The 18,455-nt window shown below is 29.4% G+C and overlaps 1 pseudogene; it reads left to right on the forward strand.

Annotated features, from left to right (window-relative positions):
- Positions 1 to 296: 296 nt before the first annotated feature.
- On the forward strand, positions 297 to 11,924 carry LOC107919236 (zinc finger protein CONSTANS-LIKE 4-like; annotated as a pseudogene).
- The last annotated feature ends 6,531 nt before the right edge of the window (positions 11,925 to 18,455 follow it).

The following is an 18,455-nucleotide window of genomic DNA, read 5'->3' on the forward strand; positions in this document are numbered from 1 at the left end:
GGGATGAAATGCGGTACTAAAATTTAATTTCGTACCTAAAGCTTCGTGTAGTTTACCCTAAAATCTGGAAGTAAATATCGAATCACGATCAGAAATAATGGATACTGGCACACCATGCAACCGAGCAATATTAGAGATATACAACTTAGCTAATCTCTCGAGTGAATAATCCGTTCCGACCAGAATAATTGTGCAGATTTTGTTAATCTCTCAACAACAACCCAAATAACATCTTTCTTTTTCAGAGTTAAGGGTAATCTCGATAAAATCCATTGTCACTCGTTCTCATTTCCATTATGGAATTATCACAGGCTGCAACAAACCCGACAGAACTTGATGCTCGACTTCCACCTGTTGGCATACTAAACATTTAGTCACAAATTTTGATATTTTGTGTTTCATACCTGGCCACCAATACATTTGCTTCAAATCATTATACAATTTTGTATTGTAACACCCCATACCCGACCTTGAAGTTAAGACCAAGTTTGAAGGTTACATCCAATTATTTTAAAACAAACCAACCTTTAATTACTTGAAATTCAACAGTCGAAAACAGTGTAATTATTTAGATCAAACATAAAATTTAAATTCCAAAGCGTAATCTAAGACAAACACACACTAACGTAAATTTATAAAAAGCAACGATAAAATAACTAAAGAGGAATGATCAAGCTCCTGCCACGTCGACCCGCCTAAGCCTGTGGGTTACATGTAATCCAAACAAACAACTAATGAGTTTACAACTCAGTGTGTAACTTACATTCTCAATTAAACAGTAAAATAAGAGGTGTGACTTCAATTCGTCTTTAGTTAGTCAATTCTCATAATTGGATTCAGAAACAGAATATATCAAATACAATTATAGAAATATTCAGATATAGATGCAGATTCCTATCCATAACCGTTATACACCATCTCCATCCATCCCTACACACCATATAGGGTATCAAGTACCCATCCATCCCTACACACCGCACAGTGACTATGTGTCACTTTTTAAAAATATTATAGTCAACTTGTCGAATCAGAATGCGATAACTCGCTAAGTCAGATATGAATTTGTGGCTTAACCACTAAGCTTGGTAGATTATTAAACTGCCCACACTTCCTCCTTTTCACAATCCCAACCCAATACAGATGCAGGTTAACTGATATCAGATATGCGCATACAACAATTCCAATTCAAATCATGCTCATGTAAAACTATCACAGTTACTTATCAAATTTTATGTCAACTATATGTTTAAAAATAATAGAATATTCAGTAACAAATCATCAGAATACAGTCTCATTGTCTAATTAAGATCATATAAACCTTACGGTAGGGCTATGTTCGATTCAAACAACGATTATGACCTGAAGGAAAAATTCTAATTTTCTTTCCCACACGCCCATGTGGATTCACACGGCCTGGGTGGCTGGCCCGTGTGGTCCATACGGCCAAGCACACGCCCGTGTGACTCAAGACTCAAATTATTTCCCACATGGACTGGACACACGCCCATGTCTCTGGCTTGTGTAACTCTAATTCCGAACAGTGAGTTACACGGCCTGGACACACGCCCATGTCCTTGGCCCGTGTAAACCTAATTCACAAACAGTGAGTTACATAGCCTGTCACATGACCTGACACATGACCGTGTGACTCACACTGCCTGCTAGACGATCGTGTGGTGTCGATAGCCATATTTTTTTATGTTCGTAAATTTTAAAAATTTTGGTTTTCATTACACACCTGACATGATTTCAACATATAAGTAACCATGGTGAATCCAAGGCCTAAAAATGATAATCCAACAACCAATTACACAATTAATCTCAACCAAATCGATAGAAGTAATAAAGAAACCAAAATTTTGTCGAAAATTTTCGACACAACCTCAACCCAAAATTTACCCACTCACATTGCACGTAAAATAAAAAAACAAAACTAGCACGTTGGACAAGCGTTTCTAGTAAGATCTCCACCTGAAAAGGAAGCTAACCAAATGCCTAAACAGAGAATCTGAGTAAAATAAGTGGAAAACCCATTTTGACAAAACAAACGTGTAACACCCTTAACCCGTATCCATCGCTGAAACAGGGTTACAGAGCATTACCAGACAAACAGAATAGTAACTCCTTCAAATCATACATTAATACAAACATAATGAAATTTCATTCAAATACATTCATAATGTCCCTTAATTGAGCCCTCGAAGCCCTAAAAATACAATAGAAACGATCCGAGACTAAATCGAAAATATTTGGAAATTTTAGGAAAAAATTATAAAATTTGGATTGTAAGGGTCACATGGCTGTGTGACTCACACGGCTAAGACACACGCCTGTGTCTCAGGCTGCGTGGATATTCAAAATAGGGACATACGGCCGTGCCCCAGCCTGTGTCTATGCCCGTGTAACTCACTGACTTGAGTCACACGGCCAAGCCACACGTCCGTGTGCTAGGCCATGTACCCCTCAAAATGAGCTCACACACCCGTATGTCAGGCCGTGTGTCACATATGGCTGAGACACACGCCCGTGTCTCAGGCTGTGTGGACCTAAAATGTTCTTTAATCAACACATTTACCATTTTAAGCTTACTTGGAACCTAAGCAAACCATTTACCAATCAAAATACCTATCCAAAATTACTTTAATCATGCCAAAAACATACCAAAATCAACCTAATTCTGTACCTAACCAATGTACCCTCATTGATACCACAAGTATACATAAATTTATATCAAAACATAACATCAATTCAACCTATTAATTCATTCAAGATATCACCTATAATCACCAACTCAAACATACCATATCTTAGCTACTTAACAACAAATTCATCACATACACTTTTATCGATTCCAACAAGTATCAAATGGACATGCTATCACATATTGATAAAATACCAAAAGTACCAAAAGAAGATCAACCAAAGCAATTTGTACAACCAAATTCATACGTAGCTAATTACAAATCTAGACATTTGTATCATCATTCAACCTATTACATGCCATATAATCTGAAGTAAACGTTCAAAAGCTACCGGATTAAGCTGGATAGTATGACTTGAGTGCTGATCCAATTCATCAAACCTTCCGAGTATTTATAAGAATAAAGTTTAACACAAGTAAGCTCAATGAAGCTTTGTAAGTTCAACGTATTAAATCAATAAATCTTACTTAAATGAATATAACATTTCAAAAAGTAATATACAACCATGAAAGTTTCCTGTCATCCACAATCCCTATTGGTAATTCATAACTAGTCAATTCAAATCTCAAGTATATATGGAAAATTCCTTAGAGTTACCCAACAGTTTAACTTACCAAGATTTTCAACTCAAAGAATGACTTACGGATAGAAGTACATTATCAGTCCAACCAAACACACCAAATGCTCACTCAAGTCAATCCATCCATCACACCAATGTTCATAAGAGCTAATCCAATTGTACTCTATCCTGCGTTCAAATCAAACCGAGGATCAAGTTTAATATTAAACCTCAAATTACCATTCATCATCAACAATTAAGACTAATTATATAAAATTTAACATGTTAGACTACTCATTAATTCATTTCGATATTAAATTCTAAACCATACGAACTTACCTGGACCAAATTCTAGGAGTTGCAGAAGTTCAAAGACTATTCATAATTTTTCCTTTTCCACGAGTATCTACGGGATCTTAATCTAAAATGTAAAATTCTTTATTTATCAACATATATTTCATTTCCAAACCATTTTATAATTAATACCCTTTTATTTTTCAAAATTATACATTTACCCCAAACTTTTACAATTTTGAAATTTAATCCCTTAACCTTAAATTTCAACTTAATATTTTATTCAAACTTACTAGGTCCTCAATCAGCCCTTAACAAACATATAATTCACTATTAAACCCTAATATTTTGGCAATTTCACAATTTAATCCTAAAATCAAAATCTAATAAAAATTACTTTACAAATTCATCAAATAACATAATCAAAGCTCCATATACATGGTATTCATAAAAAAATTTAATATTCATCAATGGCAACTTCAAAAAATTTTAATAGAATTAAAAACAGAGGTATGACCTAGCTGGAACTAATTGCAATGATATAAAAAATATAAAAATTACAAAAAACGGAATCAAAATGGACTTACATGCAAAGAAATAAGCAAACCAACGCTTTCTCCCAACCTTAGCTATGGCATTCAGCCTTATGAAGAAGATAATGAAATGAATTTTGTTTTTCAATCTTTTAATTTAACTTAATGTTAATTAAACTTCCATTTATTTACAAAATTGCCATCTAATTCACACTATTTTATTATTTTCCATTTAATTGTCGTATTCTAATTAAGGCATAATTGTTTCATAAGTCCTCCCTCATTTATCATTTAAATCATCTGATCACTTAATTACTATAATTACTATATTTTTCACCTTTTACAATTTAGTCCTTTTTTCTTTAATTAACTATCTAAACGTTAATATTTTCAAACAAAATTTTAATACGACTTTAATAACTCTATAAATATTCTAAAAATAATAATTATGAGTCGACACAACAGAAATTTATGATCCTGAAACCACTGCTCCGTCAACACTGAAAATCGGGCTATTACAGAACGATAACAAATGAAGACTCGCTAAAATAGAAGAGAATCACGAAAAAAATTACACAATAACCTTCCAATCGACACGATGAGCAACGTAGAACTCCCATTCGACCCAATAAAAATTTAAAGAAGCAATCAAAAAGAAAAAGAAAAGAAGGAGAAGAAAAAGGAAGTACAGTATGAAGAAGAAAGGAAAAGAACGCTTTGTTTAAAAAAACTATTTAATTCAGGAAAAATTATAACTAAAATTTTACCAAGTAGCATAAAAATATTTCCTTATTGCATACGCAGAGACTCAAACACAGGACTCAATACCATACAAAACTTAACCATCGAACCAGCAAACTCATTCTTGACATAAATTAACGTAGAAATAAACTTAAGTCAAATGTTCAAAGATAAGAGTTGAACCAAAAAATAATGAAATTTTATAAAAACGAGACTTAAACCCCTAACCTCAATCACACAACAGAACACTTAACCACTAGAACAAATACTTAATTATTACCAGAAACTAACAAGCAACAGTTCAAAAATTCAGGGAGTTACATGTACTACCAAGATGAACCGAATAGGAACTGCTATGAGCTTCACTCAAAATATCTCATTCTAATGATGTATCATTCGGAATACACAAACGACATTTGAAATACAAATTATTGTGATGATCAATACTGAACTCTGTAGTCTGACCAGTTTCAATCAATTCACACTTCAAATTCAACTTGGAATAATTTTTCTGCAACTTTGAAATATGCTAAAGAAAAGTCGGTCTAACTCTTAATTAAACCAGAATAGAATCGTCGCGCTCCAAAGTCAATCGAGTATTCAGTGCTTTTAAAGCAAATAAAAACTTACGTCTCAAAGTATCAACAACCACGTTTGCTTTACCAAGATGATAGTAGATAATCAAATCATAGTCTTTCAACAATTCAAGCCATCTGTGCTGACGAAGATTTAACTCTTTCTGAGTCATCAAGTATTTTAGGTTTTTATGATCAGTTTAAATATGACATTTTTCACCGTATAGGTAATGTCGTCAAAATTTTAAAGTAAAAATGACTACAACTAACTCAATGTCATGCGTTGGATAATTTATTTCATGTGATTTCAACTGGCGAGAGGCATAAGCTACCGTTTTTCCGTCCTGTATGAGTACACAGCTCAATTCGTTCAACAAGGCATCACTGTTATAAAGAGTTAATTTAATAAATAGTGTACTTCGTAGTTTATAGTTGTTGCTATTATAGGTGAAAAAGTTATTGTAAAAGATAAAAATAAAATATAAAAATCAGTTTTACAATAAACTTAACTATTATAATAAAATAATGTTATAGAGAATAATTATTAGGGTAAACGAAACTTAATGTCACTCTAAAATATGGTTTATCTTATTTTGATCACTCTATTTTTTTTTCAATTTAACCACTCCTATTAAAATAATTGTTCGAACTAGTCACTCTTGTTAAAATAATATGTTTTCCACTAACAGATTGCTAATGTGACACATTAACCTATTGAGTGATGACATGTGACACTTTTTTATTGACTTTTGATTAATGCTGAAGACCTCTCTCTAATTAATCTAAAACACTTTGTTTTTTAAAAGATTTAAATTAAAAACATAAAATTAAAATATAAAAGGCTTTTTACCGAATTCATACATATTATAGTTGTCAACTTCAACTTCAACGATTTCGTCAAGCCCGTCACAATGTTTAACTTCCTAGATGACCAGTACTTCTTCGACGTTGATGGAGATATAGACAACAATAGAGAAGAAGCAGAGGTGACTTTGTCGCTACTTCTCGACCCAAACCATAAAGTGTTGGAAAATATGGACATCATATATATAATAAGGTTAATTACATGTTATTATTTACTATCATAATAGGTTAGCCCAAACTAAAAGTGATCTAATTTGGTTTAGGTTTATTGTGCTTTAATTATTAAATAAAGTATGGATCAAATATGTGTAGATACTCTATTAACTAATTTCTAATTAATGATGGGCTGATTAGAAATTAGTGTTAATGTAAAAAAGTTATATATTAGGGTTATGGTCCCCAAATTACACATAAGATAACTTTTCTAATATCTCATCTTTAGAAAAGAGAGAGCTAACTTTTCTAATCATCAATATATGGTTTTGTCATTTTATAGTTCCAGATATTTGTTTAAATACTGATGATATGATTTATTGTATAAATTGTGATATATGTCTATTATTATGATTTTGATTTTGATTTTGATTTTGAAAATTTTAATATAATGATTTTAAATTTTATATGCTTTTGGACGAAAAGTAGTAAATGATTTATGGATTTATGCTATTATTAAAATATATATATTTGGTGGTTACAAAATTTTTATAAGTATTCATGCATATAAAGGTTTTTTTATGCTAACTCACTTAATAATAAATTAAGGGAATAATGCATGATTTTATTTTGCATGAATTGATATTGGTTTTAACGGTATGGTTATAAACTTTGGTTGAATTTGGTTTTGACATATATGGTTAAAAAAAATCAATCAAAGATAAAGATTTTTGGTTTTTTAATTGCACTATTAAGACAACCTTATTTTGGGCTATTTCGGAACTATAGTGCAATCAGAAATTTTAGTTTTCACCTTTGACTATTGGGTAAATTTTAAATTCAAATATTGATTATATATATTTTTTAAAATAGCTTAATTGAAGCAATAAGTCGCCAAAGTGATATTTTTTGTATAAATTATTTTGTTTTAAAATATAAAAGGTTGTGTGCATGTAACTTAAGTTATGTTAATATTGATCAGCCCAAATGAAGGTTAATAATATTACATGTGCAACTATGGTAATAAACATGTGACAATTATTCGGTTTTACAAGTGAACAATAAATTGGCCCAAAGGAAGATTTATGGTTCAACATGTTCTTATTGTCAATGTTTGATTATTGCACCAAGATATCACTCACAAGTTAATATTTTGTCCACAGATGAAATATTAATAGAGTGACCGATATCTTAAGATGAGGTTTATCTTTATTCAAATTATTTTGTTTTAAATTTAAAGTCTTATGTGAGGATGCTTATGATTTATTCAACTATTATTATATTTGCCAACATCATTGTATGTTGTTTTGGGATAAATATATATGCATATATATACTATTATCTTTTAATTTGATTGAAAGATTAAATTAAGAAAAATATTTTGAAACAAATAAATTCAGATTTTGGCTTTAGTTTTTAATTGAGGATGTATAATATTTCAAATAGATTAGTTGAAACAAAATGCCGCCAAAATGACCTCTTTTGTGTAGATTAGTTTATTTAAAATATCAAGATGATTATATATTTTATGATTCATACGTTTATTAATTGACCCAAAGGAAAGTTAATATTTGACAGAATTTCAACGACATCCGTGGTGATAAATGTGTGACAATTATAAGGTAATTTATGTGAACAATAAGTTAATCCAAAGATTAAATCATTGTTTGACATAATTTATTGTCAATATTTGATTGTTGCAACAAGAGTATCATTTACTGGTAATATTACTGTCCAAAGACTTTATATTAATGTTGTGTTTGTTTGGTAACTTGAGATGGGATTAGTCATTATCTTGAATTTATTGTTTACTTATTAATATTGATGTGAGCTTATTTTTATTTGTTTTTGTTCTATGTTCAGGTAGCTCATCTTCTGCTACCATAATATCTGCTAACATCTCTTATATACCCATGCTTAATGGGATTAATTTCAAGGAATGGAAAAGGCATTTACTTATAGTGCTTGGTTGTATGGACATAGACCTTGCACTAAGGGAAGAACAACCTGCACATCTCATTGCGAAAAGCATCCTTGATGCCAAAAGGGATTTTGAGAGGTGAGAACATTCAAATCGCATGATTTTAATGATAATGACTCACTGCATTCCAGAAGCCTTTAGGGGCACAGAATCTGGAAAGATTACTCAGGCCAAGTGTTTCCTTGACGAAATTGAAAAACATTTTGCTAAAAGTAATGAGGTTGATAAGACACCACTTCTGACTTCTTTGATGTCTATGAAGTATAAGGGTCAAGGAAACATGTGGGGAGTACATTATGGAGATGTTTCATGTTGCCTCAAGATTTAAGGCACTTAAGATCGAGGTTTTTGAGGAATTGATTGTTCTTATGGTTTTGGTATCTCTTCCTGCATAGTTTAACCAATTTAAAATTAGTTACATCTGTTAATAGGAGAAATGGACTCTAAATGAGCTCATTTCTTATTGTGTGTAAAAGGAATAAAGGTGAAACATGATAAGTCTGAAAGTGCTCATCTGGCCAGTGCCTCTAAAGGCAATCACTAAAGCAGTTGCAAAAACACCTCATGAGCTTTGGACAGGTTGAAAGCCTAGCCTAAAGCACTTTTACATTTGGGGATGTCCAACTGAAGCAAGGCCCTATAGGCTACATGAAAAGAAATTGGACTCCAAAATAGTAAGCAACTACTTTATTGATTATTTTGAGCAATCTAAGGGTTATGAGTTTTATGATCCCACAATGAGGAATATTTTTGAGACGAGAATTGCAACTTTTTTTTTAAGGATGTTGAGTTTGGAGGGAGAAACAAGGTTAAAGACATTGCTTTTGAGGAGGAATTTTTTTATGATGTTTAGGTTCTCATACATATCATTGATCAAGAAGTGAAACCAGAACCTTAATAAGACAATGTTGAATGACTCCCTATTCAAGATAAGGTAATTGTTCTAGAAGAACAAACTCAACAACCTTAAGAACGAATGTCATTAAAAATTTCCACTAGAAAAAAGGGTTATAATGGCTTTAGTGGAATATTTTGACCTTAAACTCCATTAGATGAATGTCAAGTTAATAGTTTCTTAATGGTAACATTGATCATACATTTATATGGTGCAACTAGAAAACTTTGTGTCTGATGATGCAAAGTTAATGATTTGCAAATTAAAGAACTTCATCTATAGGCTTAAGTAAACTTCTCGTCAATAGTATTACAAATTTTACCAAATGATTATCTCATTTGGTTTAGATATGAATTTGGTAGATAATTGTATATACCACAAGTTCAGTGGGGGTAAGATTTTGTATTTTGTTTTATATGTTAATGACATACTTCTTGTCAATAATAAGTTAAGTCTCGACCAACACACCAAGAATGCTTTTGAGATTAAGGAAATGCATAAGATTCCCTCTATCTCAAAAGTGAGGAGTCTAATGTATGTTTAGGTTTGTACACATTTGAATATTGTGTACATTGCTGGAATGTTAGGCATATATTTAAGCAACCTTAGTTTGAACCATTGGATAACATCCAAGAGGATTATGAGGTATCTTTAGAGAACAAAAGATTGTATGCTCACATATCGGAGGTCTAATAAGTTAGAGATCATCAAGTATACAAATTTTGATTTTGACGGAATATTGATGAAAATTTTTTTCACTAGGGTGCAAATTGTGACAATAATTGGTAGTCCTTTATTCCAATAACAATAAGAGCACATCAAAGTCAAAACACATAGACTTTAAGTTCCTAGTTGTTAAAGTAAAATATCAGAGTGGTTAGGTGCCTACAAAGTATATTGGGACAAACTCCATGATTGTGGATCTGTTTATTAAGGGACTACAGCCCAAGGTTTTACATAAGCACACTGCTCATGTGGGTGTCATGTCATTTGAGGATATTTGGTTTTAGTAGGAGTTTGTACTTTTTAATGATTTTATGTTATATACACATTTTTAGTTATTTTAGTTTACGAATATTAAGTTTATTTTCTACAGATATAAAGTTTATTTGGTTTATTCACACTATGATTTTGGTAAGGTTTGATCTCACTAAGGTTTAAGGAGGCCCAATTGGAAATAGACATGTTTAGATCATATTGCATGTAATTTCCATGCCACACATCCATACTTGATCTATGTCATTTGGTTGTGTTAATATACCTGACCAGAGATGGATTTAGTTACGATATATGTAACGAAAGTCGCATTAGTTCTATGTTAACATAATTAATGGATGAAATTGTTCGGAATACTTTTTTGGATATGATAGTAAAGTTTTAAGCTCATAATTTTATATAATAACATGTAATTATAGAGTAATTAATATATGTGGTCCAAGTAGGAGATTATTGAAAAATATGGACATCACATATATAATAAGGTTAATTACATGTTGTTATTTACTATCATAATAGGTTAGCCCAAATTAAAAGTGACCTAATTTGGTTAAGGTTTATTGTGCTTTAATTATTAAATAAAATATGGGTCAAATATGTGTAGATACTCTACTAACTAATTTCTAATTAATGATGGATTGATTAGAAATTAGGGTTAATATGCAAAAGTTATATATTAGGGTTATGGTCCCCAAATTACACATAAGATAACTTTTCTAATATCACATCTTTAGAAAAAAAAGAGTCAACTTCTCTAAATTACTTATGTGCTAATTTGGAAGATCAAAACCGCAATAGATTTCAAGAAATCGATGAATTCAGGTATGCTTCCGCATCTAATTTTGTTCTTGATTTGTTCTTTATGATTTGACATGACAGATCCTAATTTATGGTTTGTTAAGTTTTATATAATATATTATTTTACGATTCTAACATAAAGTTCATGAATGCTCAGACGTGAACATAAAGCAGTACGTGTTTTTCGAGATGGATCAGTATCTAGATTTGGATTACAGGCATGTAGATCCAAAAATGGAAACCAAAGACCAAGAGCAAAACAACTTTGGAACTAATGGAGTTGTCCCTATCCTAAGAAACACCATCCAAGCTCCGATGGTCACCGATCACTGCTACAACATGGACTTCACTTCACCTAAATCTTTCCCTTATTACTACAACTACAACCCTCACAGTCTTAGCCACAATGTAAGCAAGTAAAAGCTACTACTTGATTGAGTTGGTTCTTCCATAATTAAAGCTTGAATCCTTCATTTATTGTTTTTGCAAATACCATCGTCTCTTTGGATGTTTAAGTGGTACCAGATAGTGGTAGTACGATGACGAACATATCAATCCCGTGCATGAAAGTGACGAAGACGACCAACCAGACGATGCAGCCTTCATGGACGGATAGAGAAGAGAGACTAGTAAGGTAAAAAGAGAAGAGAAATAGCATAAAATTCGAGAAGACAATACATTACGTGTCAAGGAAAGCCTACGCAAAGGTGCGGCTGAGGATCGAAGGAAGGTTTGCGAAGAGTAGTGATGTTAAAGTTGAAGTTGATGGTGATAATATTTTTGGATTCCGTAAAAAATCCTCTTTATATCTTAATTTTATGTTTTTAATTTAATTTAATTTTTAAAAAATAGTTTAGACTAATTATAGAAAGGTCCTAAGCTTTAGATAAAAGTTAACAAAAAAGTCACGTGTTGTCACTCAATCGGTTAATGTATCATGTTAATGTATCATGTTAAAAAATAGTTTAGACTAATTGGTTAATGTATCATGTTAACAATCGGTTAATGTATCATGTTAGCAATCGGTTAATCAAAACAATTTTATTTTGACGAGAGTTATTAGTTTGAAGTTTGAACAATTATTTTAATGAGAGTGACTAAATTAAAAAAAAATTAAATGACCAAAATAAAATAATTTGTATTTTAGAATCTTAGATCTGATTTACCTTAATTATTTTAGAGAGGTTTCATTGTATACTCCATAAATATTTCGAACAACATTAATGACATCATATTATCAATTTTATAAAATTTACAATAAACTATTCACCTAATTATGAGTCTTTCTTTTTGTCACCTAGGGTCACCTAACTATTGATGATTTTAAATTGGTCACCCAACTAATAGAGATTGTTTATTTTTGTTTATTTTTGTTAATTGCACTAACGAGAGGGTGATGTGACAATTGAAAATTTGGTATAATAATAAATTTAGCCATCAACTTTTACATATTATATCAATTCAGTCATAATTTTAAAAATTAACCAGTGCAATTTACAAATGGTCTCAATTTGATCCTAATTCTAAAAAGTTAAAAAATATATAAAATAAATAAATATTATCCAAAATAATAATAAATTTAAATATAAATGTTTTTTTCATATATTTATTTATCAAATAGATGGAGTTGAAAATTAATTAGCGAAATAGTTGAAATCTGCACTTGGCACCTCCACGTGATGACTAGAGATGCTCATGGGTCGGGTTCAGGTCGGGCTATGCAAGGTATTTAGACCACTTTTTTAAGTCCAGGCTTGGCCTGCCCCAAAAATGGGCTTACTTTTTTGTCCAAGCCTGACCCAATTTAAAAAAAGTAAATTTGAGCCCGACCTGGCTAGCCCATTTTTGATTTTTTAAATTAATTTTATTTAAAATTAATTTTTTTAAAAAATATAATACACTAAATGGACTAAAAAAATACTAAAATAAAAGTCTTCTAACACATTAAAAATATATTAAAAAGTATTTATATTAAAAAATACTACCATAAATATAATAAATATTTTATTGCATTAAAAACACAAATAAATATAATAAATGTTTCATTGTATTAAATATAAAATATAATATTTAATATTTTTGGTTGAGTTATTTAGCTAGGTAAGTTTTTTTAAGCCTTGGACAATAAGTTTAATTGTTATTGTATTAGAGATTTAATACATACATAAGTTACATAATATTGTTCTATAACATAATATTCGAGTCAAGTTAGACTCGGAAAAAAAAAAACTTGCCCAAAACTTTAGCCCAACCCTTTTTTTTACCGGCTTTTCTGCCTGGCTCACCTCACCATTAGCAGGTTTAGTGATGACTTCTATAATTCTTTTAGGTTCAAATAAAACATGGATAAATATCATAAATAGTCCCCATCTTTTGTCAAATTTTAATGATAGTTACTTTCAATTGGTTTTTCTTTTTCAGTTTCAATATAATATTATTAGGTTTTATGCCAAGAATTTGGTGGGAACTACAAGTAAATGTCACGTTGACTTTATTAATTTCTTTTTTTAAAGAATTTATCTTGAAATTTTGATAAAATTATGAGGGACCATTGTGATATTATTCCATTTTTGTCCAAAACATGGAAACAAGGTTACATTCAACTAAAAATGGAATAATATCACAAATGATCCCTCATAATTTTATCAAAATTCTAAGATAAATTTCTTATCCAAATGATGAGGGGCCATTTGTGATATTATTCCATTTTAGTTGAAGGTAACCTCCGAAGAAATGGCCTGTTTCTATGCTTTGGAAAATGGAATAATATCACAAATAGGTCCCTCACAATTTTATCAAAAATTGAAGATAAATTATTTTAAAGAAATTAATAAAACCAATATCTTATCAACTTGGATTTCCCACCAAATTATTGACTTGAAACTTGTATTGAAACTGAAAAAAATAACCCATTGAAAGTAACTAACATTAAAATTTGACAAAAGACGGGAACTATTTATAATATTTATCCATTTTTTATTTGAGCCTAAAAATATATTATACAACTTTCAACTCGGCTACTCCGTGTGCGAATTTACTATTTCACTAACCCATCTATTTTGATAAATGACTTAAAAACTCAATTCCAATTCTTTTTTTAAATTTAGGTGGTGGATTTTACGAAAGCACTTCTAGCTAGAATCATTTTCAAATGAAATGTAGAAAAATCTTTTTTAATATATTGACAGAAAAATGCTATCAGTTGGAAGCATTTTTTGCCACATCAATACTAAAAGTGACAATACCAATATTTTTTCTTATTTGCTAGTGTCACCTATTAATGTGGAAATAAAACTTACAAAATATTTCTTTATATAGACTCAAAATATCATTTCCCTTATCTTCTTAAGCAACATGGGATATGGGATATGAACATATATTGACTCTTAACTCATTTGCAGCTTGTTCTTAGACAATGTGATATTATTCCCTCTTTATATTAAAAACATTTAAAAAAAGTTTAAAAAATTAGTGATTAAATTGTAATTTGCTCTTTATATTTTTATAATGTTATTAATTAGTTCAAATAGCTTATACCGTAACTTTTTAATTAAAATGTTATGTGGTTATATATAATTTGAAAGCAATATTTATTTTTGCAAACTCATTTCGGTATTTATTTTTGTGTTTTTAAAAAATATATTTTTTACGGTGATTCATTTTGGTATTTAATTTTTTTGGATTATTGTGGTAAATGAATTACATTTTACAAATGTTGAAGATTTGTTATGTAATAAAAAAATTGTTATTGGGATAAAAATAAAAAATAATAAATGAGATTGTTTTGAAAAAATATATGTAAAAATGTTAGTAATTCTTCAAAAAATAACAAAACGGTACAAAATTCACCCTCTACCATTTAGACCATATTTTTGCACCAAAAAATACTAGTGCACCCATCTCTCTCCCTCCACCCAAAAAAATAATTCTTATGTACTGATGTCATCCATCTCTCCCTCCACCCTTAAATTTTTTTTTATACTGGTGCCGCTCCTCTCTACCTTTCCAGCACATCATTTTATAATGATATTTCAATTATTGTGTCAGAAAAAATTATGAGTGTCGCCAATCTCTCTCCCTCCACCCCTTGAAACTGTTTCAAACATCTCATTTTGATAAAAAATGGTATTAGCATATCATTTCAGTATTAATTTTTTAATTTGTGTTACACAAGTAAAAAACCTTAATTTTTCAAGGATTGATCAGGAAAAAAACCATCACAAATATGAAGAAGAAGAAGATCCGTTCCTTCCACTCTTCTCTTTGCTTTAACAATGGATTGAAAAGAACTCACATTAACACATTTTAGACACACCCACAAAACATGAATGAACATACCATAGATTTTTATTTATACTGCAGCAGCAGTGGCAGAGAGAGAGAGGGAGAGGGACGGTGAGGGAAGAGGGGAGAGGTTTTCTTATTTTTATTTAATACTAATATAACTATTAATATAAAATTTAAGTTTTATATTTTATATATTTTTAAAAATATTTATGTATTTATATATATATATTTTAGAATTAGGATTCAATTGAGATTATTTGTAAATTTCGAGATTAATTTTTTAAATTATAACTAAATTGATATAATATGTAAAAATTGATGATTAAAATTATTATTATATTAATTTTTTAACTGTCGTTTCATTCTCCTATTAACATAATTAACTGAAATAAATAAATAAAAAAACTCGATTAATTAAGTGAATAATTTAAAAAAATTATAGGTAGATGATCCAAAACAAAATAATAATTGGATGTCCAATTAAAAAAAAACTAATAGATGCAGGACCAAAAAAGAAAATGAAGGATAATCAAGGGTGGGTCTGGATGAGGGGGCGACCCGACAGTACCGCTCATCTTTACTCGTGCAATCATAATCATGCATTTAAATATTTGTAATATAATCTCAGATTTGATTCTATTTACCTTTTTGAATTACTCACTACTAAACAAACAGAAATTCAACAAAAAAATTATTAAAATATAAAAAAAATTGGTGATAGAGTATATGTAAATTAGAATTCATCATCCTCAAGTTGGGTTGAAGTAAAAATTTTAGATTCGTTTGTTAGGCTTGGGTTTGACCTGAAAAAATGGGTTTAAAAATTTTATCTAAATTCGACTTGAATAAAAATATTAAAATTTGAGCTTGACCTGGCCCACTCATATTAATTTTTTTATATTATATTATTTTTTACATAATTTTTAAATATATATAATACATAAAAAATACTAAAAATATTAAAATAAATATTTCCGAACAAATTGAAAATAAATTTCAAAAAATATGCATACTTAAATAATACTAAGATAGATGCAACGTAACAAGAAAACGTCTTTAAAATAATAATAAAATTAACACTAAAACAAGTGTTATACAATATCCAAATAATAATAACAAAATAGCAGCAACATAATAGTGAAATTATAGCAAAATAGAGAGAAAAGAACAAGAAAATATCATTAAAATAACAAAAAAATAGTAATTTTTTTGTCATTTAGTGAATTCGGGACAGGCTCAAGCAAAAAATGTCTTACCTGAGGGCGGGTCCATTTTTAAAACGGATCTTTTTTTTTGTTGTCCAAGCCCACTTTTCAAATTTATATTTTTGCTCAAATCTTTTCATTTTTCGAACGAGCATTCAGTGAGCAGGTCTAATGTAAATTTTATAAAAAAAAAAGTTTAACATCTTTAAATTTATAAAATGATTAAGCAGCGCTCTCCATAATTTCGATGCAATGTATCTACCTATTTGTCGATTAAAGTAATGATTATAAGGAAAGAAATAATCCTTTACTATTTTTAGTTTAAACCCTATTTGTGGATTTATCATTTAGTTTAAAATGATCCGTTAAAAAATCTTTAAAATTTGTATATAATAGTGTTTTTGAAAGTGTCTAAAATTCCAACACTAATAATTATATAATATTAAATTATTTGTATAGAAAAACTATATTTTGATAAATAAAAATGGTTGATAATAATTTTGTTTTATTTATTTTTAATTAATTTAAAATATAAAATTATGTATTTTTTAATTAAAAATTACGAAATAATTATACAATTTTTATAACAATTTTAAAGGCACAAAAGAATTAGGTAAAAACACTTTTCCAGTCTTTTTCAATTTTGAAATTGAGCAAAGTAGTCATTCTCAAAAAATTTGGAGCAATTTAGTTTTGTTCAATTTCGAAAGTGAGCAACTAAGGATATTAATCACGATGTTAATATTTCTCATCAATTGTACATAATTTTGATTGGTATAATAATAAATTTAGCTCTCAAAGTTTACATATTTTATCAATTTGGTCCTAATTTAACTTTTTTTTTCTGCAACATTTGTGTAAATGTGTAAATGTTGAGGTTGAATTTGTTGAATATTTCAAAATTAAGGACAAATTGACAAAATCTGTAAACATCGAAGGCTGATTTTGTTACTATACTAATCAAAATTATGTACAATTGATGAAAGATATTAAGCTGTGATTAATTGTTTTTAGTTGCTCACTTTTAAAATTGACAGAGATTAAATTACTCCAATTCTCTTAAAAATAATTAATTTACTCAATTTTAAAATTAAAAGAAACTGAATGTTTTACCAAAGAATTACCATTATGTTGCAAAAGTGGAAAAAAAATGACAGACTTGAAAAAGTAGATTGGAAGTATATACTAAAAATAAAGGATAATGACTAATACCAGGCTTTTTTTTTCTTTTACAAATAACCTAAAAAATTAATTAATTAACAAAATCATCTTGACCAAAAATTATTTAAGCAAATGACCTGCTTTTTACAATATAAAGCGGTGTCGTCAGTTGGTCGAGTGGCGCAACCTACTTTTTCAGCCGAATCATTACCCAATGATCATCTTTTAAAAAAATAATTATTTTGATGTCATCACTATGTCTGGCAGCACTCGTATAAATATTTTAGAATACCTGTGAAAAATACAGGTATTAACGGTAGAAAAAAAAAGAAAGAATTATATTTTAAAAGGTGTCGTCGAGCTGTCAAGTGGCACTAATTTTTTTAAATCATGTAAATGATAAAAAAAAAATTTGATGTCATCGCCGTGTTAGGCCCACACCTTTTTTTTTCAGTTCTTTTTTTCCCCATTTTTTTTCCTCTCTTAGCTTTTTTTCTTAAACCTATTTTTTCACACCAGTGATAGTGAAAAAACATTTTAACTTGATAGTAGTGACAATGATAGTGAAAATATTTTTTTTTCACTGGACGGTCAGGACAATTATTCCATATATTTTGATAGTAAAAATAATTTTTTTTGAGCTTAACAATGATCATTCTTATTTGAGTGAATTGGAAATTTTTTTTATAGTTATCTTGATTCTAGTTACAT

The sequence above is a fragment of the Gossypium hirsutum genome, chromosome D13 (assembly GCF_007990345.1).
Source record: "Gossypium hirsutum isolate 1008001.06 chromosome D13, Gossypium_hirsutum_v2.1, whole genome shotgun sequence".
Lineage (NCBI taxonomy): Eukaryota > Viridiplantae > Streptophyta > Magnoliopsida > Malvales > Malvaceae > Gossypium > Gossypium hirsutum.